A 26,728-nucleotide genomic window follows, 5' to 3' on the forward strand; every position below is an offset into this window, starting at 1 on the left:
GATGTTTCATAATAATATACACATGTCAAATTATATTTTAAGAAATCTTCCCAAAATTGACAGTAGACTAAGAACATATGGAAAGTACAAATTAAAAGAGTAAATATTGCTAACTAGCCAGCGGGATCAAAGACTTTCATCCACATGAAACAAGCAGTGTTTGACCATTGCGATGCAAGTTCTACCATCTTCATAGATGAATGCAACATCAAACCATATATAAAAAAGGGTAACCTGACTTCATTAGCTGTTCCCTTTCCCCTCCTTTCCTTCTATAACTATCCTTTAAAAATCTTGGATTTTAAAAAAATCTTGTCGTGTTACCCAAATCAGTGTTTCCAAACTGGACAACATCCAGAAATATGGACTTCAATTCCTAGAATTCCCAGCAATAACTAGGCTAGCTGAAGAATTTGGGGACTTGAATACCACATGCCTGGATGTTGCTCAGGTTAGAAAATGCTGTCCTAGATGTTAAAAATATTCCTGTCATCTGAAATAGTGAAAGAAAATTACTTCATAACTAGTATATCACTTTGGAAATGACCTCTCCTTAGATCATGATCTGTGACTGATTTACCTTCTGTACTACTTGCAGTTGGAGAAGAATAAGTATGTAGAATAAAAGATTGTCCTATAGATTCCACATTTATAATCATATTATTGTCCTTGATTGTCCTGGTTATGTTGGGCTAATTCCTAGAAAGTTCCATGTTCCTTTCCACTATTTTTAAACAAAAAATGAATCACCTATCTAATGGTTTCTGTAGGTGAATGATCAAATAAGCCAATTAAATAGCGTCTTCACTGAAATTGTTACCATATTAAAAGAGACAGAATATCAGATTTACTTCCATTTTTTCCATGGAAGCTTATGGTATCTTACCAACAAAATTATGATTAATTTACTAATGATGACATTTTCTCAGTGTAACTTGCTTCACTCAAATAAACCAGCATAGCGTTCAGTAGAAAGTATTTTAGAAAGTGTTATATCAATGGGAGTGTGAGGCAAACACAAAATCTAGAACAAAAAGGAAAAGGTTGGTTCCAAATTTGTTGGTCCATCTGTAGCACTGAGGTATCTTGGATTTCCTCTCCAAGAGTGTGGCTATCCCAGGGGTCAGCAACCTGAAACAGTGAAAGAGCCACTTGGAACTGGTTCCCTCACAAAAGGAAAAACTGGGAGCCGCAAAAAAATGTGTGCGCATGCGCATACATGTGCAGAACAGGGTTTGACTGAAGAGTGGAGCCAAGGCGAGATATGCACCTACCCTGCATATTTGAATTGATTGGTTGAACTTTTTTAGTCCCACTTTTTTTTTGGACTGCACATGGCAGAGGACTGGGAGCCGCAGGAGACGGCTGAAAGAGCCGCATGCGGCTCCGGAGCCGCGGGTTGCAGACCTGTGGGCTATCCTAATCTATTATTATAATACCTGAGACCTTTTAAATACATAATAGATAATCCTTCCCATCTGTTGCCTCATAACCTGAGGTCCAGAGCCAGCTGAAATCACGTGTTCAGGAGACTGTTCAAATTTTAAGCTGTGCCACTTTTGCCTCATGAGGCAAGTTCTCCTTAATAGTAGAAAGAAAGAAAAGCCAGTGTGATAATCAAGTGGTTTGTTTTGCTTAGCTGAATGTCCTCACCAATTGTTTTCAATAGGAATACTGTTTCTCTTGCTTCTCCTTTATTATACAGCTGTAAGAGCTAAGAGTTAGGGCCCTCGTCCAACCTACAGTGCATGCTAAAGAGAGCAAGCAGGGAAATAATTTTTATTATAATTTTTAGGTCTTTTCACACTCAGAGATAATTGTGAGGAAATCTCTCTCTGTTTAATAATATAGAATGTAGAACTAGTTACAAACAGATGTTGTCTCTTCTACCACGCAATTCCATGGTACATTTTTTTTGCTTTCTATAGTTCCTGTTTTTAAAGCTCTTGCAATGGAATAAGCTCTTTCAGTGTTGCTTTTCAACAAAAATTAAACCCCCTCCTCCCAGCAAACACAAATCCTGCTACATCCAATGACACGGGCTTGTCATTGTGTGATCACGGACATTGTGCCATTATTAATTGAACAGATTGAATTCATCTTAATAGTTTGCCCCCTCTTGGCTTTAGACAAAAGCTTCATTCTTTCCTTCTGCTCAATTGCTCCTATAAATGGTTCATTCTTTTGGTGGATGTAGCAGCTGTTCCATTTAAAAAAAAAACCTTCCCTTTTGGTATCACAGCTGAAATTTATTTCCTGGGTGTTAACCAATTCTAAATGCCTCTCTCTCTCTTTTTCTTCCAATATTTTTTTTCCCAACCTGATTATGGGACAAAGGAAACAGAGAACACAGAGAACTTGAGGTTATGCAGTGATTTCTGTCTATGCGTTTACTCTTTTTATGATTTATTTTTCTTTGGCTGAGATACTTGAGTGTCAGATATAAACTGTATAGTAAAATATTTAAGTAAAAACAAATGATTCAGTGCTTCCAGAGTTGCACAAACTTTCAGTGAACTATTTCTTAATCAAATCTTCTGATACACAGCACAGAGTTTTGAACAGAAAAATTAAACGTCCATTTAAATGCATAACCTTCTGAGTAGTTTTACAAATTGTGTGAGCGCAGGTGAGTGTAGATAGTCCAAGATGAGGAAGATTCAAACAGGTGACTGGGAATAAAAAATGCTATTTGGGACTTGGATGTAGGTTAAATTAAGTATCTTGCATGGTTGTTGTTATTTTTCTCTGAAACATCTGTGAATAATGTACACACTTTATATAGTTTTAAAGAATATTAAATGATGACCGCTGTGCAGTCCATTAATGGCCAGTCTATGTGCTTTGGGTGTTCAGTTTATATCATTCGAGTGACTTGTTGAGGTGAGTAAACAAAGATCCATACTGTCCCAATGACTCAAGCCCAATACCTGGAGTCTGCAGCCACATGGTTTATAGAAAAGGCTCCAACTGGAAATGATGATGGGCAGGTATTTATACCAGACTGAAGGAGAAGTAGAACCATTTGATCAGAACTCTTCATTTATTGGCCTTTCCTTCACCAAAGAAGGAAAGAGGAAATGCACATCCCTTTTCCCAATTTCTTATTCTATGGACACTTCCATATGACTATTAGAACCCAAGGAAGTTGTTAAGTATCTCAGTCACCAATTCACTTGGAAAGGCCAGCTTAACCTGAAACTTACAGACTAGATATCAGGTCCCAAGAGATTTCCAATGCACCTCTTAAAACCCAGCAACAGTTGACATTATTAAATACCTATTTAGTGCCCAAATTTATACATGACCTTATGCTAGGAACACCCTGAAAAAACTGTATTAACTGACTGGTTCTGAGATAAGATACTGGCTGTGAATACCAAAAGATTCTTCCCTTGGCTATTTCTATGCCAACATTAAAGACGGGTGTTGTTGTTCCTTGCTTCTCAATGTCCATCCCACTTCTGCAAAAAAAACCAAAACTGGTTTCTTAAATCACTTCCAAGTCTAATGTCACGTTTGACACCATCAAGCAACAAGACACCTTTGGCGCATTGGGGAAATGGATTATGTAAAATCAACTTACTTGTCACCAGCATATCAGAAGTGTGGATTGAGTGGGAAAATGTAACAATGCAATTGGTTGATATCCAGGAACTGAGTATTGCTGACATTGATCCAACTAGCCATGACTGGCTATTGCATCATTGGTTATTTCCCTGCCTGTATTTGTGGAGTATCCCAAGCGGCCTAGAAGTGAAGACCCTTCACTTCACTTCACATCCCATGCAGTGGCAGATGTTACTCTACCCAGGGCACAAAGAAAAAATATCTGCTGCAAACTCCACATAGGCATCAGGAAGGGCAACTGGCTGGTAAATGCTCAGCTCCAATCAGTTGCCCCAACTCCACTGTGAAACAAGGGGTCAAAGGGTTGAAGAAAGAAAAAAAATGGAATATCCAACTGAGGGGTGGGTTGTTTTTTGTAGAAGCACTTGTAAGGTATTCCATTCTACAGGATGGTGATGGAATTTGGGCATGCTTAGGCTCCATTGGGATGGCAGCTAGATAATACAGAAACAGCAGGTATTGACAACAGTGATACTACTATCAGAACCAATATTAGCAGAATTCTGGAAGAACTCAATGCTATGTTATGCTATACTATACTATGCCTGTGCTGAAAAAATTGCCTTGGGTTCATATTGTTTCTGGCTAAATATAGGTAATTACTGTTAAATTCCTATATAGATTAAGTGTAGTTACTTAAACAAATTGCTTCTTCCTATATGAACCTCTTATTTGCTGAGATCATCTGAAGAAGTTTGCTTATAGTTGCTATATGCCTGTCCTAGAACAATGTGAAGTCAAACCTTCTCTGTCATAACACTAATTCTTAGGAATGCTCTAATGAAAGGCCTCACTTTTTTCTATGTTTTTAAGAAGGCTCAAAGACACAAATTCTTCACTGTTGATTTACAGTGTGTTAAATTGTTTTATTGTGAACCAGGAATGCCGGCCAGTTGCTAGTTGGTGTGGTAAGTTAAATAAACAACAGGTCTGCATTCCAAGGAAATCCCATGACTGCACAGAAAGTACTTATTCACTTCCAGAATAATCAGCATGGAATCCCCAAGTTCTGTATTAGAAGAAATGATGAATCAGAGGTATGGTGGTTCAGATTGGAAAGCAAAGAGGGGGTGCAAAGCATGTGGGGTTACAAAGATAGCGCCTGTCCTCTAATCTGTAAAGCAGCTACACATTTCCCTGGGATTGTGCAGTGGAATGGGACAACCTGCCATGGCTAACTCACTGTGGCCAACTTGCCACAGCCAACTTGCCGTGCGACAACTCACCTCAGGATAATTTAACAATTCAATGTAATTATTTAAAATAAAAAAAATATATTTTAACATTTGACATGCACATTTCATTTTGCCTTTCCTTTGGCATCCTTTCTTTAATGATTTTATTATTTCTTTGATATTAGTGTAACTCTTGTCCCACAGTGAGTTGACCTGCAGCAAATTGGCTGTGGTGAGTTGGTCATGGCGAATTGCCACAGACCCTTGTGCAGAAGCCTTGCCCAGTGGCTGGGCTAACCCTGAAAAGTATATTAAATGAGTTATATCATTAATATTTACATTTATAACTGCCAAACTTGCAAATCGAATAGAATAGAGCTGGAAGGGACCTTGGAGGTCTTCTAGTCCAGCCCCCTGCTCAAGCAGGAGAACCTATACCATCTCAGACAAGTGAAATAGGTGGTATTGTCATGACCTTGAATGATCCAAAGGAGCTTTTTTTCTTCAACTCCCAAATCCCTCACAGTCTTAATGATTGCTGAATGAAACTCTGGATTGAATCAAGATCAAATTTCCAACACTGGGCATCAGATAGGTAAGGCAGACATAATCCCTGTACAAATGTACATTGTTCAGTAGTATAGAGGAGAAAAGCAGAATACACTGAAGACTGATTGCTCTATAGGACCAATAGGTTTCAGTATGTTTCTTCCTGCCTGCCAGTATACTTGAGCTTAGCATTATATTTATTTATTGTACTTGTATTTATTTTGAAAAGAAACCTTTTAAAAGACAACTAGAAGTATTTTTATTTAGTTTGCTTGCAACTTCTGTAATAGAATTTCTGGGATGCTTCACACTGACCTTCACTGGGCAAGTTAAAATATGTGTATTCCATTTGATTCCCTTGGGATTCAGCGGGAGCTGCAGTTAGATACTTGTTGCAAAATTGAACCTTGCCAAAGGTTCTTTTCAAGCAATTAGAAGAAACCATAGGAAGAAAGGAGGGGAAAAGAAACAAAAGAGAATATTGCTGCCAGGTGCTTTCAGACTATTCACAGATGGGGCCATGCCGTCATGGAAGTCAATCTGTGTCACTGAGGAATAAAACTCTGGCTCCTGATCCTAGAAGTAACTATGACAGCACTATATGGTAGCTCTCTACTTTCAAGAGGAAATGTTATCATATGCCATATTTTCCCCAATTCAAATAAATAACGAAAACATATATACTACTTAATATTAGAAAAAGTTAAGATTTTAGCATAGGGGATAATAACACGGCATCTACCGGCACTCCCAAAATCAGCACTCAGAGCTCCACATTATTATTTTTTTAATCAAAAACCAACCAAAAACATATGTGACAAAAAGTATCTTGGGGGTGTAATAGTTTTTGTAATAGAAGCTTTTGTTGGTAATTGTAATAGCCCATTAGACTTGCCACAATATTGTCTAACTCAGGGATGCCAAACTGCTGGCCTGTGGGCCGGTTGCATCATAAAGAGGTCGCGCCCACCCCAGCTCCGGGTGGCAAGTTTGTCACCCGTGGTCTAATAATTGAAAGAGACACAACCTCCATCTTCTGTTTCCATTAACTCTAGTAAAAAATTTCAAATCATCATAATGTTAACGATGTGTAGTTTCCACTATCCAACTATCATCTGCATTCTATAATGTATTATTCACATTTTCAGTATAACGAAATAAGTGACTTGGAAAAAGTGATCTAATAAAACATTAGGTCTCTGTCTTGGGCAATCACATGAAGAATAAAGTTACCATGCTCCTTTTGGCACTGAGTTTTGGAAGGCACCATTCATTGTTCAAAACATGTATCATGTTTTTGGGGGAGGCAGTCTGTTGAAACTTCAAACGGCCACTAAGTGACCAATCGTATCATGAGGACTACCTCTGTGTATATAGTGACATTATAATTCAGTGCCAGTACAATTAAAAGATATAGCACAGTCTTCTTCTTTGAAGTATCTAATGCAACTACAGGTATTGAAGATACATGACCCAATAAAAATTATAATCATTTATCTATATTGTGAAAGTAGCTGAGGGGTGAATATGGTTATCTGTATTGCTTTCAAGGATCAAAATATATGTTTCCATTCCCATAGAAATCATCACATGGCTACAGCCCCTTTCAATTCACAAGGCAAGGGTCTGAACAACTTCAACTCATTCCTCCATAAATCACATAGTCATAATATTTCACATCCATTGAAAAAGCAATAATAGAATGTCTCTGATGTCACTGCTGTCATTAACATCCCACATCAATCGATTGGGTACCAGATCAAGCTGACCATTAGCATTTGCCCTTGTTAAATGTGTTGAGTTGATCTTCAAACTATATAGATATTCAATAAGTTTGCATGGCAAAGAGAGGGAAGAACTTGGGGGGGGGGAAGCTTAGAGCATTTCTAAGCATAAGCAAATGTAGCCTGACTATAACCTGTAATTGTATGAGACCCATGAAAGTAAAATAGTATTGGAAATTGACCAAAATTCAGTGAAGATGAAAATGTATTCAATCCCATTAGTCAAGACATCTTGGTTATGGGTATGCAAAAGATCTGAAAGAGGCAAGTCGTGAAATATATTGGCACAAGCAAAGCATCTTCCTTAAAATATGAAAGCAGCCCAAATTTGGTTGCTTTGAAGGCTTTTGCTTATAGTATTTGCTTATAGTGTGTATGCATAGAACATTTCTGGTGGGATGCCAATAAAACTAAGCTGCTTTGACTCTTCAAGGAGAGAGACTTTGCTCATTTCATTTCATTTCATCTTTTCATTTCTCAGTCTGACAGTTACTTTTATTGGCAGCCATAAGACAACTTCTAAGTTAAACCATAAACTTCTAAATAATACCTACAATGATGCTTTCCAGAATAACTATAATGCTGTATCCCTGTCAAGCTGGATTGTTTGATAAAATTACTTTGGAGGTGATCCCCATATTGGTATATAGGAAAAATGTGTATTGCTAATAATCTTTCCTAAAATGGAAGGTTGAAATGAAGCTTGGCATCATCTAGCCATATACAGGAAGATTTAATTATATAGGTCTTTCCTCCATGCCAGGCTAGATACACACTGGATTGCTAGAAACACACTCGAATCTTTATAAAAATTTTCATGGGTCCCTCTTTTGTCACACTGTATAATTGATTTTGCCTTGGGGAGCCAATCACTAATAATCATATTTCCTGCGTGTAAAGATCCAATGAATTTCTCTTTCTTCAATGGAAGTTTAAAATAATCTATTCTAACAGAGGTTTAAATCCTACGATCTTTCTCCTTTCAGGATAGCCATCTTATTAAGCTTGGGCACATTACGCTGCATCCATTTTTTTCTGTTTGCTTCTCATTTGCCTTTTAATGCTTTGGTGTAGTAGGTAGATTCTGTTGCTCTCCTATCTGACACTACTAGGCCCACATTCCTTTATGCATGCAATATTGCTTTTCTAATTTACTGCATATATTTTGCCAGGGATATGTAAAAACAATATATTTAATTGTTCCTTACTTTTTTTTCTGAATGAGGAGTCACTGTACCCCATCAACTATTCAAGGCTACATCAATGTTAAAAGACCCAAACTCCAGATGGGCATTTATCAGAAAGGAGTAACTTTTCAATCATCAATCTACAGATACGTTCTTACACAAGGCAACAATAACCTGTTGGTAAAATCACCAGAGTCTAAGAAAACAACAGCAGCAGGAAGAACTGAGAGTGGATCTACACAGGCATTTTTCTCCCAATCACTCCAATACTATCTTTTTGTTTAGGCTCATTCAACCTGCTAGTTGGTTTACTTGTTTGCCTAACATTTCTCAAGTTTCAAGAAGGTGATTTTCTCAAAACAGCCCACAATGCAAAAAAGTCCCTTTTCACATTAATGGTTTATAATTTATTATAGGATAATCTAGTTATGCATCTACCGATACATCCATAACAAAAACAAATTTATATAAGACGCTTCAAGGCACAAGAATGGAAATAAACTAAAATAAGAAGAGGTAGGGAATATTCTGCAGTTAACCACCTATTTTAGGTGCTTTTTTGTGTAGTCTTTTTGGATGAAACTATTGGGGGGGGGTTTGAAAGTGCCACAAAGGGACTTCCGGTTTGCCATCATGGCCGCCACAGATGCTGGAGGGTGACCTCCATTTTCTGTGTTTTGCTCCGCTGGGGGACCCTGGAAAGGGTTGAAAGTCGCCCTGTAGGGGCAATGAGCAAGGAGGGGACCCCCTGGATGAGATCTGATCTTCTCTTTATCCTAAGTACTTTCTTTTTCTGTAAAAGCTGCCAGAAGTATCTTTCCCCCTGTGAGGGGAGAGGGAAGGGAATTCCTATACCACCCTCTAAGAATAGCGGTGACTGACTACCCAGGGGAATTAAAGCATTAAAAGAACAACTTTAATTTAGTTGGATTTATATGTTCCTGAAACTTGGGGACCAAAATTTTTCCTATTTTTATTGGAGACTTTTGCTTTATCTACAAAAAAGAAATAAAATTGGAAAAAGGATTATAAAAGTTTGGACTTAAAAAACCTTAAATGGCATCAGTGACATCTTGTGGCAACGCTTGGTATTACAACTTGTTATTTCCTAACAGAGACTTGGCTCGAAGCCCAGACCTTAGATAAGACTCTTCTAACCTTAGCACCATCTGTGAGAAACTGAGCTGTAAGAGAACAGCTGGGTGGCATAACTGGCCTACTTGAACTGTGAATGTAAACCCTTACTGACTTTCAGAGTTATATGTGGGGAATTGCCTTCCTATGTCTTTATTTGAGGAATATTGGTTACTATATGAGATGATGAAATACCTTGGACTATAAAATCTTGCTTGACAAATGACTTCTACTATAAAAACTATTTATAAACATGTGAAAGAGATGGATGTGAAAGACCAGGAAAATAAACATGTGAAAGACCAGGAAAAGATCCTTTCCATGTTGAAAGCAATACATGAAACCATTCTTTCAGCTTGTGATAAAATAAGACCTAACATAAAAGATCAAGATGACAGCTTAGATACACAAACCCAAACTTTGACTACAACCAAAGAACTAACAATGCAGAAGATAACAGAAGAAGTGAAACAATCAAATATTAAGACAGAGGACTCAATTGACCAACAAACAGAAAATCCAGAAAAGGGAGTGACAACGTTGAAAATGGAAAAGACTTTCTATATAAATCAGAAGAAATTTGAGAAAGAAGAACAGACTGAATGGAAGATAAACATATCAGGGCAATTATGGGGAATTGGAATAATAGGGAGACAACTTTATGAATACAAATGGGCTAGTCTTTCCAAAAAATGGCAATTAAATGGTCTCCTTTATTTCAAATAACATACATAATAATAGAGGGAGATCTATTTGACGATCTAAAAATACTAATATGGAAGCCTAGTTTGCAAAGGAAGAAAGCCAGAATAAGACTGAAGAAAATTGGGGTTTTGATTTATTAGAGGGGATTTCATATTATTAATTAGGAGGTTAAAGGGAGAAGTTGAGATAAGGGGAATTCTGGTCATTAGATTTAAAATATTTGGAAAGTAGTTGAAAATAAGGATTTTATCTGTTTAATATTTAAAAATTAGACCTAAAAGAAAAAAATATAATTATTATGAATATGTTTGATTCATTGATTAACCCAGATAATATATATATAATGGTTTTGATTTATTAAAGGGAATATTGTATTATTAAGTAGATGATTTAATATGGTGGGAAATAGGTAACTTTTAGGAAACAGAACAAGATTATATTCAAATAGATAAAATGTGTATTTTGGATATTAGATTCTGTTATGAATTGAGATAAGGGAAATCTTGGTTACCTAAAACCTGAAAATTATAAATATCAAAGCTTAAATTGGAATATTGATGGGAAACTAAAAATTGGGAAAAAAATAACAGCATATGGATTGTTTATGAAGATTGAACGTAATTAAGATATATATCAGCTAAAAAATTATTGATAAATGTAATAATGATGTTTTTATTGAGTTGATATAACTAGAACTGTATTAGCTTGAATACAAGACAGTAAATGTTAAAGGAAAAGGAGAAGAAATATCTATGTTGTAACCTGAGATTTGCACTAAAGATTTTGTTATTGAATTATTGATTAACCCAGTCACCACATTGCTTTTTAAATACTTAAATTTAAAATTGGAAAATTAATCAAATATTATAAAAAAAGAAAGTGCCACAAATATTGAATGATGCAATCTGTGCCTAGTGAAGTTTTCGAGCATCTTCAGATACAAGCCTCCTGTGCACGAAACTGATAAAGCCCAGTCTAAATATTCACTATTCTTTTCTCAAATAAAATCATACTTACTGAAAATAGGAAAATATATAAATGAATCAATCTTAATGCAATTCCAGTTTCTGAAATAATCCCAAATGTAATGTTAGATGAAGATATCTAAATTCATTTTGAATATCAAACTGATTCAGTTTACACTTTTGAGAGAATTTTGAAAATTCATGTTTTATATATTCACACAGATATAAAAGCCACTCATGTTTCTGAATCAGGTCCAAATCTTGATCTGGAACTGTCTGATTTCATGTTTCAGTTTATCTTGGAGATATGATTTGAATAACTGAGTATATCTTTGAATCAAATAGTTGTACCACCCAGTGGTGGGTTTCAAATAATTTAACAACCAGTTCTCACCTTCCCTCCACCTTGGTCATGGTGGGCTGCTTGGGTGGGTCGGTTGGGATGGAGGCAGGAGGTCCCAGCAGGGGAGGGGCGTAGGAGCTCCCGGTTACAGAATTGCTGGAGGTCCCAGCTGGGGAAGGCAGGAGAGTATGGTGGGCTGGCTGCAGGAGTCTTGGAATGGGGGGGTGCAGGGGGGGGGTCAGCAGGTCCTGGTTGGGGGAAGGTGAGGGGGTCTGGCTAGGGGGGCAGGAGGACTGGGACACCTCCACCAGGGAAAGCTGTGCCCCCACCACGAGCCTGTCATCCACACCATGGTCAGGTAGGATTTCACAGAAGGGGTGCTGGGCAGGGGACTGGAGGGGGAGCTGCCAGCAGGGGGGAATCAGAGCAGCCACCATTTTCCTTCCTCAGTGCAGTCCCATTGGTGTGGGCAGAGACAGCCCTGGGACAGCCGGAAGTGGGCCCTCATCTGGCCTGGACCCTGTCCAGTTGGTAGCTCTGATGGGAGTGGCAGTTGCCACTCTGAGTCATTCAACCAGACAGCCATACAGGGTAGTAGGAGGCGGTGGCAGTGATCCCTGTATCTCCAGGCCTGGCCAGCAGCAGCTCCAAAAGCGAAGCTGTGTCGTCCATCCTTGTGCTGGTGGGGGCGGGGCATGTCCCTCCCTCACTGCTTCTGCTCCACATCATCCGGTGACCCCTCACCACCGCCAACTTGGCAGATGCTGCGCTGAGGAAGGGAGACAGCATGCTGTTGACCGGGCCTGGTGATACAGGGATCACCGCTGCTGCCTCCTCCTTCCCAGCCCCATGCACTGCCCAGGCATCATCATCTGCTGGCCATGCAGAGAAGCAGGAGGTGGCAGCGATCCCTGCATCGCCAGGCCCCGCTGGCAGCATGCCATCTCCCTTCCGCACACAGCATCTGCTGGGACCCCACAAGCCACCGCCCCCACCAATGAAAGGATGGGTGGCACAGCTTTGCTTCCAGAGCTGCTACCACCCAGGCCAGGTGATGCAGTGATCGCTGCCACCTCCTGCTTCTTTCTGTGGCCCTCATGGGAAGAGGCTCAGAAGCAGCAGCTGCCACCCCCATCAGAGCTGCCGAGCAGACAGGGCTCTGGACACAGCCGGTTGGAGAAAGAATAATAAGTTGCCATTTGATACCTGCCTTCTTCCTATGGAACAAAAGTTAGAGGGAGGGTGGCTGAAGAGAGGTACGGCCAGGGTTCTGCCTGCTTTACTACGGGGCAGGCTATTAACAGGTAGCCTGCTCCATTTCGTCAAAAAAAAAACCTTTTTAATTTTTTTTAATGAAATGGAGTGGGCTGCCTGTTAATAGCCTGCCATGTAATAAAGCAGGCAGAATTGCAACTGTCCCTCTCTTCAACCAGCCGCCTGCTGAAGTCCCACTTGGCCGGATACATCCTAGCATGGCTGGTTTCCCTCCCCCCCCCACATCCCAGCCTCACATGCTCTCCTTTTCCTGTGCACGACTCACTGCAGTGCCTCCTCAGCTGTTGGCCAGCTGGCCAGCCAGCTCAGAGGCAGCTTCTCTGAACTGCTGGTGGCGGGCGAGGAAGGGGCTGCTTTTCGTCTTCTCCTCTGGACGGCTTCGGCAGATCCCCCCTCACCAGTCACCCATCCTCTTCCCTTCTGAGCCCTCTTCACAGCTTTGCCCACATAGCCACCAAAGCGGCAGTTAGAGCGCTGGAGCTGGAAAGCATTTCTCTGCTGCCAGGGAGTTGGAGATCTTGCTCTACCCACCACCACCCGGGTGCCCTTGCTTCCCAAACCATTTCTTCTCTAACCTCCTTTCCAGCCCCTCCGTCACTTCCTCTGCCGCCATGTGCAGTCCCAGAAACAAAAGTTTGTGGGACTAAAAAAAGAAATCTCGCAAAGTTGGAATTGATTGATTGAACTTATTTTTTAATCCCATAAACTTCTTTTGTTTGTGGGACTGCTCACGGCGGCAGAGGAAGTGATGGAGGACCACATTGGAGCTGGAAAGAAGGTGTTGCATGGGTCTGATTGGGGGTGGGAGGGGGTGGCATTTCTGCTACACATCAACCGGTTCTCCAAACTCAAAAGAAATTAGCTACTGGTTCTACTGAACTGGTCCGAACCGGCTGAATCCCACCACTGGTACCACCTTATACTTACTTACACAATTATAACATTTCTTCAATTTTTTTTTCATGAAATGAAAGAGACCAAAGAAAAATCATTGTGTGTGTGTGTGAAAAGCAGATGAAGGAAACCTCTGTAGTTGAGTTTATTAATGGTGAGCAAGGCCACTTTTCAGTGAGTGAATTCCTCATGAATAACATTGTGAACTTGTTCAAAAAGATCAAATCATTCTTCAATTTCGCAGATAATTTTTCTTCTATTTTTTTTGTATCTTATAAGAATGACTGACAAGAATATTACTGTGGAGAAATAATCTTAGAAGAAGTCAAAAAGTTGGCTTGCTTGTATTTTAAAGTTTGATTTCTTTGTGATTTGAGGGAAAATTAAATTGCTTGATATACTCTGTTCTGAAGAGATTAAACAGACTTGTGAACTAAGCACTCACTTGTAGTATGGAATATGACAGCTGTGGGTGGAAAAATGTGGGAATGTCATTCAGGCAGTGTTCATATTGCAAATAGTATGAAGGTAATGTTAGAGATCTTAAATTAATTGATGCCATTTAAATCTAACCATACTATGGAAGATTGAAGGAAGAGGTGTGGGAGAAAGATCCATGCAGCAAACTAGTAACAATAGCCAAAACAAAGAAACAAAGACTTAAACTTGAATGGAGGCCTCGCTATATTTGGGGCTGATCCATTAAAATAAATGAGACTTAAATTGGACTTTAGCCAGCAAATCTCTACAAAGTGGCCCAATTTCAGAATTTTGGAATGCATTACTTTAATGCATCCTTCGAGACAGAGGAGTACAATATAAGTTTGGAAAAAGTGGATTGCAAGAAAGGTTTCTTTTTTCTTTTGTTCTCCCTCTGGCAATGCAAGACTAGCTCTGTAAACAATCCTGCAAAAGTAACTTTATACCAGTTGTAAAGATATTGACAAAATGATAATGCTGGCGAGTTCTGGAAATAAAAGGGAGAAAGTATGAGAAGGCAAATTCAATAAAGGCTTTTTTGTGGGGGAGGAAGGAGAAATCTGGATGAATGAATGAAACTAGGAGGAAAGGCAGCATTAAATAGTCATGCAGCATAGGGGCCAAGAACAAAAAAAGAGAGGTTTTCCTAGAAAATCCTTTGATCAACTCGGCAGTAGATGTTGGTTGCAGTAAAGCTTTGTTTAACAAAATGCATAATGGCAATAACCAAAGAGTACAATCTGCAGAGCTCGACTTCCAGGAGAATATAATGGTTTGTATGTACCAATCTCCTACTATATGACATCATCAAGTGTTTTTCAGAAAGTTGTCTGGGCAAATCTTGTTAAAACGAATGGAGAATCTGAGGCGAGTTCTACAGCTCAATTCTCATCAGTCTCAACAATGCTTGTAACAAATGATCTTGGAAGACAATGGGCAGAGTTTAAATTAAGCTTTTGATTGGCTTCTCTGACTCCAGCTGATCCTTGATTGGTATACAGAGTTATGCCCCCCATCTTGCATTGCATGTGCATATGGGAGCCACCCCTTCCCATTATGAACAAACCTTTAATCAAGCAGCCCATCAACCAGCCCCTCTGTGCTGCCATCTGTTTCCTAAATGAGGAGGATAAGACAACATTCTTTACACTAAGGTGAAATTGCAAAGTATGCTGGGGAATATTATGCAAATTGATCCCAAGCCACATAGGCAGGTATCTCAGCAGCGTTGCCTCCTAGGGATTTCCCAGTTCATCTCCTCAAGATGAAGCACATTGCCCATAAATATTTTACCCTCCTTTGAGTTTCATGGGGCGGTTGCTTCAGCTGCACAGAAGAAACAAAATAAATCAAAGGAACAAAGAATAGTGGGTTACAGTATATTCCAGAATTTACATTTCTAAAGGAGAAATGAACAAACTTTAAATGGCTAATTAGAAATGTTCGCTAAAGATATGTCAAACTTTGAAAAGGTTTCTAGATGAATACATAAACAGAGATCATAGAACAAACTTGTACACTGCTCTGGAATCTTAACATTTGGAGACTGTGGAGAAAGGACTCAACAGGTGCTGAAAGTGGGGCTTAACTTGCAGGAGAGGTTTGAGGCATTATAAAGTTACTGAAAAAAGACTAAGTTGTCATAACCATGAAATATACAACATCACTAATGTATTTGATGCAACAGGGTAAACCTTTTTTCGGTATAATTTTTAGAGGTTTTTGAAAGTCCAGTGTCCTTATTTTAACCATCTTTCTGCCCCCACACCACTACAACTTCACATTTTAATGTTTATCCTAATCTGATTTTTGACTTTGATTCTTAGCCAATATTTCATGCAAACTGGCCCTGTTTTCATCATCTGGAAAACTGTTGTAGAGTTTTCTTAAAAGGGAACTTCTCTAGACCATTTTTTTTGCACCAGTCAAAAGAACAGAACACTGCAAAATCACAGAATCAGGAGATGTACATTTAAACTCTATTTTTCAAAAAGACAAAATGGTACAGGATAAGTTTAATAAATATTCCTCTTGGAATAAAAGTGCTCCAAAATATTGGGTAACACACAACTAGCAAAATACTGCTATTCATTTTGCAATTTGATCTGAATAAAATGCTACCCAATTCAATGTTTAGTCATTATGACAAACATAAACCAACAGTCACTACAACATTTATTCACAGTTAGGTTTGTCAGAGGAAAAAGATGCACATTCATAAAATAAAGAGGCTTTTTTCAGTACCCAATGTAAGAAAACATGACTATCAGAGAAAAAGCTCATAAGCAAGATCACTTGGGCTTTAACCTTCTGTGCTAAAGGAAACAAGGTGTGCTATGAACAGGCTCGAAATTAATTAGTACAATTAACATTTTGTGATTTAAATGATGTCTGATCAATACCTAAGCAAATACCTCTGCTGATAAGTTGAACAAAAGCTACATGTTGAGCTGATTTTTTTTTAAAAAAATGTAAGCTGTAATGCTATTCAGGTCATTCATTCAGTTCAAGCCATGACAGCATCTTTTTCAAGGTAAAAGGAAACCTGTTTGTGACCTTATATGTTGAAATGGCTGCCATGCCAGACCTAATTCATCCTTTTCTCCTGTTAAAATGCTACCTTTTAAAAATGATCAGGGGTCTCATCCCAAGGTGACATTTCTCCTATAATGTACAAAACAAGCCTTGGGGAGAAACAAATATGTCAAACATAAAGAACTGACCTCTTGAATGGGGGTAAAAGAAAGATTACCTTCTAGATGAGTTTGCCTCCTGATCACTCCTTAAACCTGCCTGGTTTGGGGATGTTTGTTAACTTCCAAGTCCAGCCTATAGACCTGGACTTCTCAAATCCCCTTCTTCTAAGTACCGATTTACTTTAGCATTTCAAATTAGCTAGAATTAACTAGGTTCTGCCATCTTGCAAGGCTAAGTGAGAACTACAAATCCGGAAGTATGTTTGTATCAGAAGAAGCCCACAAGTAGTTCATTATTCATGTCAATTCAAATGTGAATTCTTATATACATTCCTATCCTTATATATATTCTTATATACAGTGTCTTAATAAGCTATGAAATATGTATTGCGTCTGATTTTTTTTAAAAAAGTTATGAGTAGAAAACCAGAGCATGATAAGTAAAAGGCAATGGTTTTATATAAATCACTGAGCATAGCGTGCAACAAGGATAGAAGAGGATTTAAAAATACTTTTTTTCAGGTTAAATAGCCAAGTCCAAAGAAGAGAATATAAATCCTGAAAAAATTATCACTTTCAAGCAGAGATGCCTTGGCTGACTTAATTGTGAATTGTGAATTGTGACACTGGGAATTGAGAATCTGTGACTCTCCAATGTACTATAATTGTCAGCATTCTTCACCATTAGCTGAGAGTTTGATAGAAGTTATCTTAGGCCTTTGTGAGCATGTCCATGTCTCTCTAACATTTTGTGGATTTTGTGGATTAAAATTACTCATATTTGTTTTGAGTTGGAAGCCAGATGAAAAGAATGTGTGGAAGAGAGGCAGTCATATATGTGATGTTGAGAAGTCTCTGAATCTGTGGATCTTGAAGAAATGGACAGTGTTCTCTGTGGTCTTAGCTTTGCTGCCCTACCTGGCTGGTGGTAGAAGTTAAACAGGCCTGGAGTTGGATCCATGCTACAGGCAAAAACTAGTGGGGGAAAAGGGGAGGTTCCAAAGTCTTGAAAAGAGGCTGTCCTAGATTTAATGGGTATGAATTACATCCATCCATCTTCAGCCTACCTTTTTAAAGGAAAGTTGTGGAGAAAATGGTGGGATCAAATTATAGAGGACATGGATTATTATCTAAGTCCATGTCAATTTGGATTCAGGCCCAGATTGGGAGAGAAACTACAGTGGTCAATCTCATGGATAACCTATAGATGGATTTCAATGGAAGCTTTTGCTTTTCAAAATCTTTTGTTGGCCTATGGCATACTATACTTCTGGATCTCCTGCAAAGGTTGGGATTAGAACAGACGTGTCAAACACAAGGCCCGGGGGCCGGATTCGGCCCGCGAAGTGGTTTCATGCGGCCCACGAAGCCATCCTGGGAACAGGGAGGGAACGGCCCCCACTGCCTTGGCCCTGGCCCAGAGACCCTCCTTCTGCCGGAGACCCTCAGATCTGTCCCACTCCTGCCCAAGCCCCCATAGGCACCCTTGATGCGAACGATGTAGAGCTGGCCATGCCCACCCACTAGGCCAGGGGTAGGCAACCTCGGCTCTTTTATGACTCATGGACTTCAACTCCCAGAATTCCTGAGCCAGCCAAGCTGACTCAGGAATTCTGGGATTTGAAGTTCATGAGTCATAAAAGAGCCGAGGTTGCCTACCCCTGCACTAGGCCATACGCACTCTAGCCACGCCCACCCAGCAGGCCACACCCACCCTGGCCACACCCACCCGGCCCCCTGAGGGAAACCGCAATGCTGATGCGGTCCTCAATGAAATTGAGTTTGACACGTCTGGATTAGAAGGTTATATTTTATGGAGGTTTTGTTCCTCTTAAATGAGTGGGTCCCATTATGGACAGTAGATGGTTTGTCATGGGGTGCTTTAAAGCTCAGTCCTTTCACTTCTCCTTGTTAACATTCAAATGTAGTTGCTTGAAGAGGTTATCTGTTAATTCAGGGTGAGGTATCATCAATATCTCCACTAGAGGTCAGCTGGTAAGTATAGTACAGGGGTGTCAAACTCAATTTCATTGAGGGCTGCATCAGCATTGCAGTTGCCCTTGGGGGGCTGGCTAGGTGTGGCCAGGGTGGGCGTGGCCTACTGGGTGGGCATGGCTGGAGTGCGTATGGCCTACTGGGTGGGAATGGCCAGCTCTACATCATTTGTGTCAGGGATGCCTATGGGGCCCTGGGCAGGAGTGGGACAGATCTGAGGGTCTCTGGCAGAAGGAGATAGGACCAGGGAAGTGCCAAGGCTTGGTCCACCGGAGGAGCCTCACTGTTCCTCTCAGGCCATGGGGGGGGGGCTGGACGGTGGCGTGGAGGTCAAATGCCTAGCCCAGCCCTCAAGCACCCATGGCATAAGCCCAGCCCCATTTCCCCAAGGGGGTGCCCACCTGCATTTACCTCCTCCTCAAGGCTGCTGCTGCTGTGCTTGCTCTCCTTAGCCAGGTTGCTCCTGATGGGTACGAGGGCAAAATCAAGAGGGAGGCCCATTCCCTCTCCATGTGAGAAGACCTGGCTTTTTATCCAAATCTTCCTTAGCAATAGGGAGACCCCCCAGGATAGGCCAGGAGGAGGGGGCAAGGGGATGGTGAAAGGGCAGCTAGGCAGGACTAAGGTAGGACTTCCCTCAGACCTTCCCTCTCCTTCCTTCCTTCCAAAGAACAGAGTGGTGGGAAAATATTTGAGATGGGGGAGGGAGAAAAACAGGCAAGAAACACAGCTTGAGAAGTGTCATCCTTCGTGAGGAATGAAGAAATGCATCATTGCCTGGAAATGGCCAGCACATGGCCCTCGCCTACTTCACATATCCGGCTTGGTGGGCTCTATGGGAGGGGATGCCATGACCAGCGTGAGAGTCGATGTTACCTGTGCAATGCTGCCCAGCCCCTAGCCTGCCCGGTTTTGGCAGGTAGCGGGGTGCTTTATTCACAGTGCGGAGAGGCTGAGCCGGGTGGCATGAATCTGAAGAGAAGCACAATGCTGCCCAACCTCTAGCCTGCCTGAAGTAGGCAGGGCCATGTGCTGGCCACTTCCAGGCGATGGTGCATTTCTTCATTCCTCATAAAGGGTGATACCTCCCCAGCATGTGCAGAGGGGGCAGTGCCGACATGGCACGGGCCGGTCCCTCGCTGTTTCCAGATGGCCTTGTGGAGCTAAGACTGAATGTATTTCAGCATAGATGACCACCACGAAATTGTGCATTGGCTCCTGGCCAGCCTGGGCCGGGGCCAAGACAGCGGGGGCCGTTCCCTTACTGTTTCCAGGATGGCTTTGCGGGCCACATGAAACCACTTTGCGGGCCACATCCGGCCCCCAGGCCTTGTGTTTGACATGTCTGGTATAGTAGATGATTAACCTGATGCCTCAGTTCTGTCAGGATCTGGATGGGAGAAAACAGGTTCAGACTCAACCCAAGTAAGACAAAGAAACTATTAATCTAGAAGCCTCCTGATTCTAGGGCTGTACTATTTTTAATTCTTGATGGGGAAAACAGGTTCACGGTATGGTTCCTCCTGGATTTATAAAACTTTCTAAAACAGATAAATGCTATAGTTAGGAAAGTCTTCATCAGCTTTATTTATTTTGTAGCTTTTTCTGGAACAGGATTCATTGAGGATGATTACTCATGCCCTGGTCTTCTCTCATTTAGATTACATTATTGTAATTTGCATTATGTGAGGCGGTGCTTGCAGACCATGTAAAAATTTTACCCCATCCAAAATGCTGGCAGGTCAGTTCTGATACTGCCATATTATAATATTATATTGCCATATTATGCTGTGAAAGCAGCATTGGTTGTCAAGTGCAAGTTCAGTGTTGGTCACTATCTTTGAAATCCCTAATGGTTTGGGGCCCGGATAAATAAGAACTTCCTTCCTCTGATTTAATCTACTCACCTGATCTGGAGAGTCAGAGAATGTGTCCTGGGTGTCTTCATCCCCCACCTTCCAGGAGATGTAGAAGTAGTGTTCTCTCTTGGGGCTTCTGTCCTATAAAATAGCTTATCCTTTGAGGCAAGGACATCTCCCAATCTTTTGGCCTTCCAGAAAGTTGTAAAGGATTGGCTTTTCCAGAAGACTTTTTTAGATTGATTCCAGAGACATTGATTGGGGAAACCTACTAATATTGCAACTGAGTAAATGATACATAACCTGATTACCATGGACATTTGTTACACTACCGTGTAAAGTTGGAATTTTGTCTGGCGCTCAGCTTTAGTCAGAGTTTGTTCTGTTAGATGCGGGGAAGTATTTGTGCAGGGGGATAATAATGGTGACCCCAAATTATTTTAAATTTTACTTACTACTTGTTTTGTTTATTTTATGTTAATGACAAGACAGCTAAACGTAAAGAAAGTAAAGTGCTGATATTTCAAGAGAAACTAGGCTGTCCTCATAAGACTGTCACTGTTCCTTCTTAATTTGGGATGAAACAGCTCGTGAAAACAAGATTACTTCTTGATATGTAATATTCCCAGTGGCCTTTGGGGGAAAAAAAAGTGATTGCTCCTACTGTCAATAGATCCCTGTAGTAATCTGTTTTTCATTATGGTTGCTTTGGTAATTTTTTTTACTGTACCCTTTATAAGAACACCTCAAACAGATAATTAAGAAAACATTTGTGTAAAACAGAAACCCCCATTTGCAGTTAAGAACGGAATTAAACCCACCGCAACAACATTCACAAGACTTCCGAAAGTTTTATTCCTGAACCAGATTATTTGAACTTAATGGGCCAAGAGGAAACAAGATATTTGCTCAAGAGAAATAAAACGAATTCAAAAGCATTAAAAAGAAAAAAAAGTTCAATAAAAAATTATAAAATGTCAGATACTTAAAAGTGCTTCATGCCTTTGCAGCTAGTCCGACTTTTGTTTAACTACATTAATTTCTGAAGAAAATGGTTAGTCCTGGGTCAAAGTTAGTTATAGATAGAAGAAACGTGGTATTAAAAAAAATATCCCAGCAAATTGGATTTAAGACTCAAGAGGCTCGGATGGCCTATTAATTCAGGTTCTGGCTCTCTGCCAAAACAACCATGCTCTTCTCTTCTAATTCATGGCTAATTTCTATCAAAAATACCAAGAGACCAGCTCTTTTTTAGACAGGAAGCATCCAGATTGCTTAAGTGGATTCACGCAAAGGACTTTAGCAAGCAGACATTGATTGGCCCGTCTCAGGGGCCTAGCCAGGACCTGACCGGGGTGGGGGGGGTGGGGGGCATTTGACACAGGCAGTAAATGAAGTACGACCTCTTGTAAACAGGACAGAGCTTCGGGGTATTGGTGAAATCCAGGAGTTAAGGACCTTTTCAATCCCTTTTAATTAATGCAGTGATTTGTTTGGCCACGTATGAGTTTAATAAGATGAATTAAAAAGTAATATAACTGCTCTGCCAAGTATGTCGCCAGAAAGCAGAACCAACTCTATAACTGGTGTGGGTTTTCCTCCCCCCCAACTTTCTCACCTCCAGCCAAATATATCATAACTTCAGCCACAGTATTCCTAGTGCTTAAACCTGAGGGTCTCACAGTAGCTAATTAGTCAAAGGAAAGGAAATCAGGCAGCAGCACGGAGAGGTGTCTGCTTCATAGCTTGCTGTGCAGATGAGGAGGCGTAGGGAACATCTGCAAAACTCCGCAAGTGACAAATGACCAAGAATCCTCTAGAAATGAAAGTACAGGTTTGCAAGTTCTCATTTCTGTTCATTGATGCCAAGTTACAAATCACGCCTGCAAAATATATATATATATATATATATATATTTGTTTTCTGAGGTTTTCGCGGGTGCCAGTATGTGGATCCTTGGTTTTTCGGGTTTTTCCCCGCGTAGAACTAAAGGTGTAGGCGCAACGTTTCGACGAAATCCCATCCGTCATCATCAGGCTAGTGGTTTCTGCTTCCTTCTGGGAGAAGTATGTGGCTGTTTGTTTTTCTTTTTTAAACTGCCAGAGGGGGTGTGTTCCGTGAGTGGAAGTGTGCTGATTGGGTGGGGATTATGTGTGTTCTGATTGGGTGGGAGTGTGTTTTGAATGGTGGGGGTGTTCTGATTGGGTGGGGGTGTGTTTTGTGTTATATATATATATATATATATATATATATATATATATATATATATATATATATATATAAACAGTCATAAATATGCCTGGGATTTGTATTTTTAAAATTATTAAGAATATATATCTATATCTATCTATCTATCTATCTATCTATCTATCTATCTATCTATCTATCTATCTATCTCAGCTTTGTGAGAAAGGGTAGGTAAATTATGTTCCTACCAGTTGTCCAGTTGCAAACTAGTGATGACTAGTTTTATTTCACAATGTAATTTGTTCCAAAGTTGAAACAAAACTGAAATTCTATGTGGTTTGTTTTATATTTGAAACACACACACACACACACACAAACATATACACCCCAGTGGTTTTGGACTGTTTTGAAATCAGAATGTTTTGCACATCTCTCATACCTGGCCTGCTGTAGGTGTTAGATTTTTTCTTTACAAATGTTTTTTAATGAAAATTTTATTAAATGTACATTTAAAAACAAAAGTGGACATGATTCAACTTCCCTAGCTACAACACTACTATTAGTATTATCTTATGTTACAGAAAAAAATAACAAAAACCTAAAATACAATCTATAACAGGACAAAGAATATAAAAAAGTACATATAAGATCTGTCGTTTTTTTTTAGTAAACTGACATTCATTCCTCAGCGTTATATTTACGTATCTTTCAGTTATGTCCATTATATAGATGCTAATTAAAAGTCCTAACATTATTGACCAATCAAACAATGTTCATCTCAGCGATCCTCCTTAACTCTAACCAATTGTACAAATTTTGCCAAATTTCATAATACTCCGTTTCGTTCTTATTTTTGATCTCTAGGGTTAACCTGTCCATTTCAGCGCAGGATAAAATTTTATCTATTATTTCTTCTTCAGTGGGAGTTTCCTTTCTTTTCCATTTTTGGGCATATGCCAGTCTTGCTGCTGTTAAGATATGTACTAATAAGTAGAGAGATGCTTTACTAAAATTATCATTAATAATCCCTAATAAAAAAAATTCAGGTTTTAAATCAATTTTTTTCTTAATATTTCTTCCAACCAATTTTTAATCCGCTGCCAAAACATTTTCGCTTCTGAACATTCCCACCACATATGATAATAAGTCCCTGGAAGCCTTCTGCATTTCCAGCACATTGGTGAGATTTCTTTTAATCTATTTTTGCTAACCTTGTAGGGGGAAGATGCCATCTATAAAACATCTTGTACAAATTCTCTTTATAGGAGGTGGCTAGCGTTAACCTAAGGGACACGGTAGCTCAGTGGGTTAGGACGCTGAGCTTGTCGATCAGATTTGTCGGCAGTTTGGCGGGTCAAATCCCGAGTGCCGCGTAGCAGAGTGAGCACCTGTTACTCGCCCCAGCTTCTGCCAACCTAGCAGTTCGAAAGCACGTAAAAATGCAAGTAGAAAAATAGGGACCACTACGGTGGGAAGGTAACAGCATTCCGTGCGCCTCTGGCGTCTAGTCATGCTGGCCACATGACCACGAAGACGTCCTCAGATGAGCGCTAGCTCTTTGGCTTTGAAACAGAGATGAGCACCGGCCCCTAGAGTTGGAAGCGACTAGCATGCATGTGCGGGGGAACCTTTACCTTTAGCGTTAACCTCCTATTTCTATCTCATAGTAGTTGCCAATTATCTAAGTCAATATTATAACCAAAATTTTTACTCCAGGTTAACATTGTTTCTTTTACCTGTTCTTCTAATAAATCCTGTTCTAATAAATATTGGTATATCTTTTTTATCAATCGATCTTCTGTTCCTAGAAGAATTTTATCCAATTGTGTATGCTCTAATTTTATCCCTGGTTCTTTTTTATCTTTTCTGTATTATGACTGTATTTGTAAGTATGCCCACCATTCCAACTCTACACCATCTTCTGATAATCTTTTTCTTGTTTTCAGGTCTCCATTTTCATCTAAAAGATCTTTATATGTAATTACACTTCCTAAATTTATAAATTTGGGGTGCATAAAAATCTCTAATATAGATAGCCAATTGGGAATTTCTATATAATTATTTTTTTTAATTTTTATCCACACATCTAACAAATGTTATGTGGATTTGTATCTTTGTGTGTATTTGTGTTTAAAACAAAAACAAAAAAGGTCCATAGAGGAACATGCTGCTTAGATAAGGGAGATTTAAGCTTTTCTTTCTCCCCTATGTGAACAAAGCTAGAATCTCCCTATTTTATGCGTCTAAAACGCATGGGTGTCAAACTCTCTGCGTCACGTGACGTGTTGAGACGTATCACAACTTTTTTTGCATTGTCAAAGCTGGGGTGGGTGTGGCCTCCACATGATGCAACCGGCCTGTGGGCTGGCAGTTTGACACCCCTGGCTTAGAGTCTCCATTAATCTCAGACTTTTTTCCCAACTCATTCTACTTTCCTTCCAGGGATAATGTAGAATATAGTAAAAAAAAAAAGTCAAAATGTCAGCCACAACAGTGCATTCAAAGTGCAGCCCATTTTTATGTACCATACTGCTGCACCAGCCATCTTGAGTATTTGACCATACCGTTCAGGAACTGAAACTTCCTTCCCTAGTGTCTATTCTTAGTCTGCGTCGCTCTATTTTTTCTAGCTATTTCCACAAAACTCCCAATATTTGGGGAGGTTTATTCTGAGATATATTTTGAAATTATGTTGTTTCAGGCTGAGCATGGAGAGAGAGAGAGACAGACAGACAGACAGAAAAAAATGAAGATTACTATCAAGAAAAAGCAGCATTTTGAGTGTGGTGTAAGTTTTGAGGCTATGTGTGGAATTATTGTGACTATTAGTCAATGCTTTAAAGAAAAAAAATTGATCATTTGGCAGAGATTAGAACATCAAATGAGCAGGGAAATCATATAAAAGCCTTGCGCGGGTCCTCTGGGAGCTCATTAAAGAGCGGTTTCACTTAGAAACCATTACATTTTTAGGATTACAAGCATCTTTGCAACAGGTGTAAAGAGTGGACCTTGAGTAGTAAATAAAAAGCATTAGCCTGATAGCTGCTTATGAATTACACACTTAGAGCCCATGTTCTAAACAGAGATTACAACAGAGTGGGAGCTTCATCTACTCTCCCGCAGGATTTTTATTTTATTTTTTAAAGGGAAAATTTATCTGAGTTTCTTATGTAGTTTGTAGAGGTAGACCTCAACTTACCACAATTCATTTAGTGAGCCTTTGAAGTTACACCAGCATTGTAAAAAGGGTCTTACGACTGCTTTTCACACTTATGACTATTGCAGCATCTCAGTGTGTCAAAATTCAGATGCTTAGCAACTGGCTCATATTTATGATGGTTGCAGTGTCCCAGAGTCATACGATCACATTTTGCGACCTTCTGACAAGCCAAGCCAATGGGGAAGCCGGATTCACCTATATGACTAACTTAACAAGTGCTATGATTCTCTTAACAACTGTGGCCAGAAAGGACATAAAATGGGACAAAATTCACTTAACTGTCTCACTTAGCAACACAGCAACATCAATTGTAGCGTAAGTTGAGGATCAGGTATACTATGTGTCTATCTTAATTTTGCCTAAGGATAAATTTTCACAGTACATTTCTTATTTTTTAAAAAAGTTCTAGATTGTTTAGAGTTGTTAAATTTAATTCCAGAAATAAACCTTATCCACTCATCCTTCCTCTGCGCACTTACTACCTTGTGGGGGAAGGAGGGGACCCACATGTTTCCATTTCTTTTGGTATCTCTCTGGCCACCTATGAGACCTTCAACCTTTGGAAAGCAAAGGATGCAGCTATCACAATGATTTAGTAGAGCTTCACTGGATCAAATAAAGTTTTTTGCCTCAGTGGGGTTCCTTCTTCA

The sequence above is a fragment of the Vipera ursinii genome (genome assembly GCF_947247035.1).
Source record: "Vipera ursinii genome assembly, chromosome: 1".
Classification (NCBI taxonomy): domain Eukaryota; kingdom Metazoa; phylum Chordata; class Lepidosauria; order Squamata; family Viperidae; genus Vipera; species Vipera ursinii.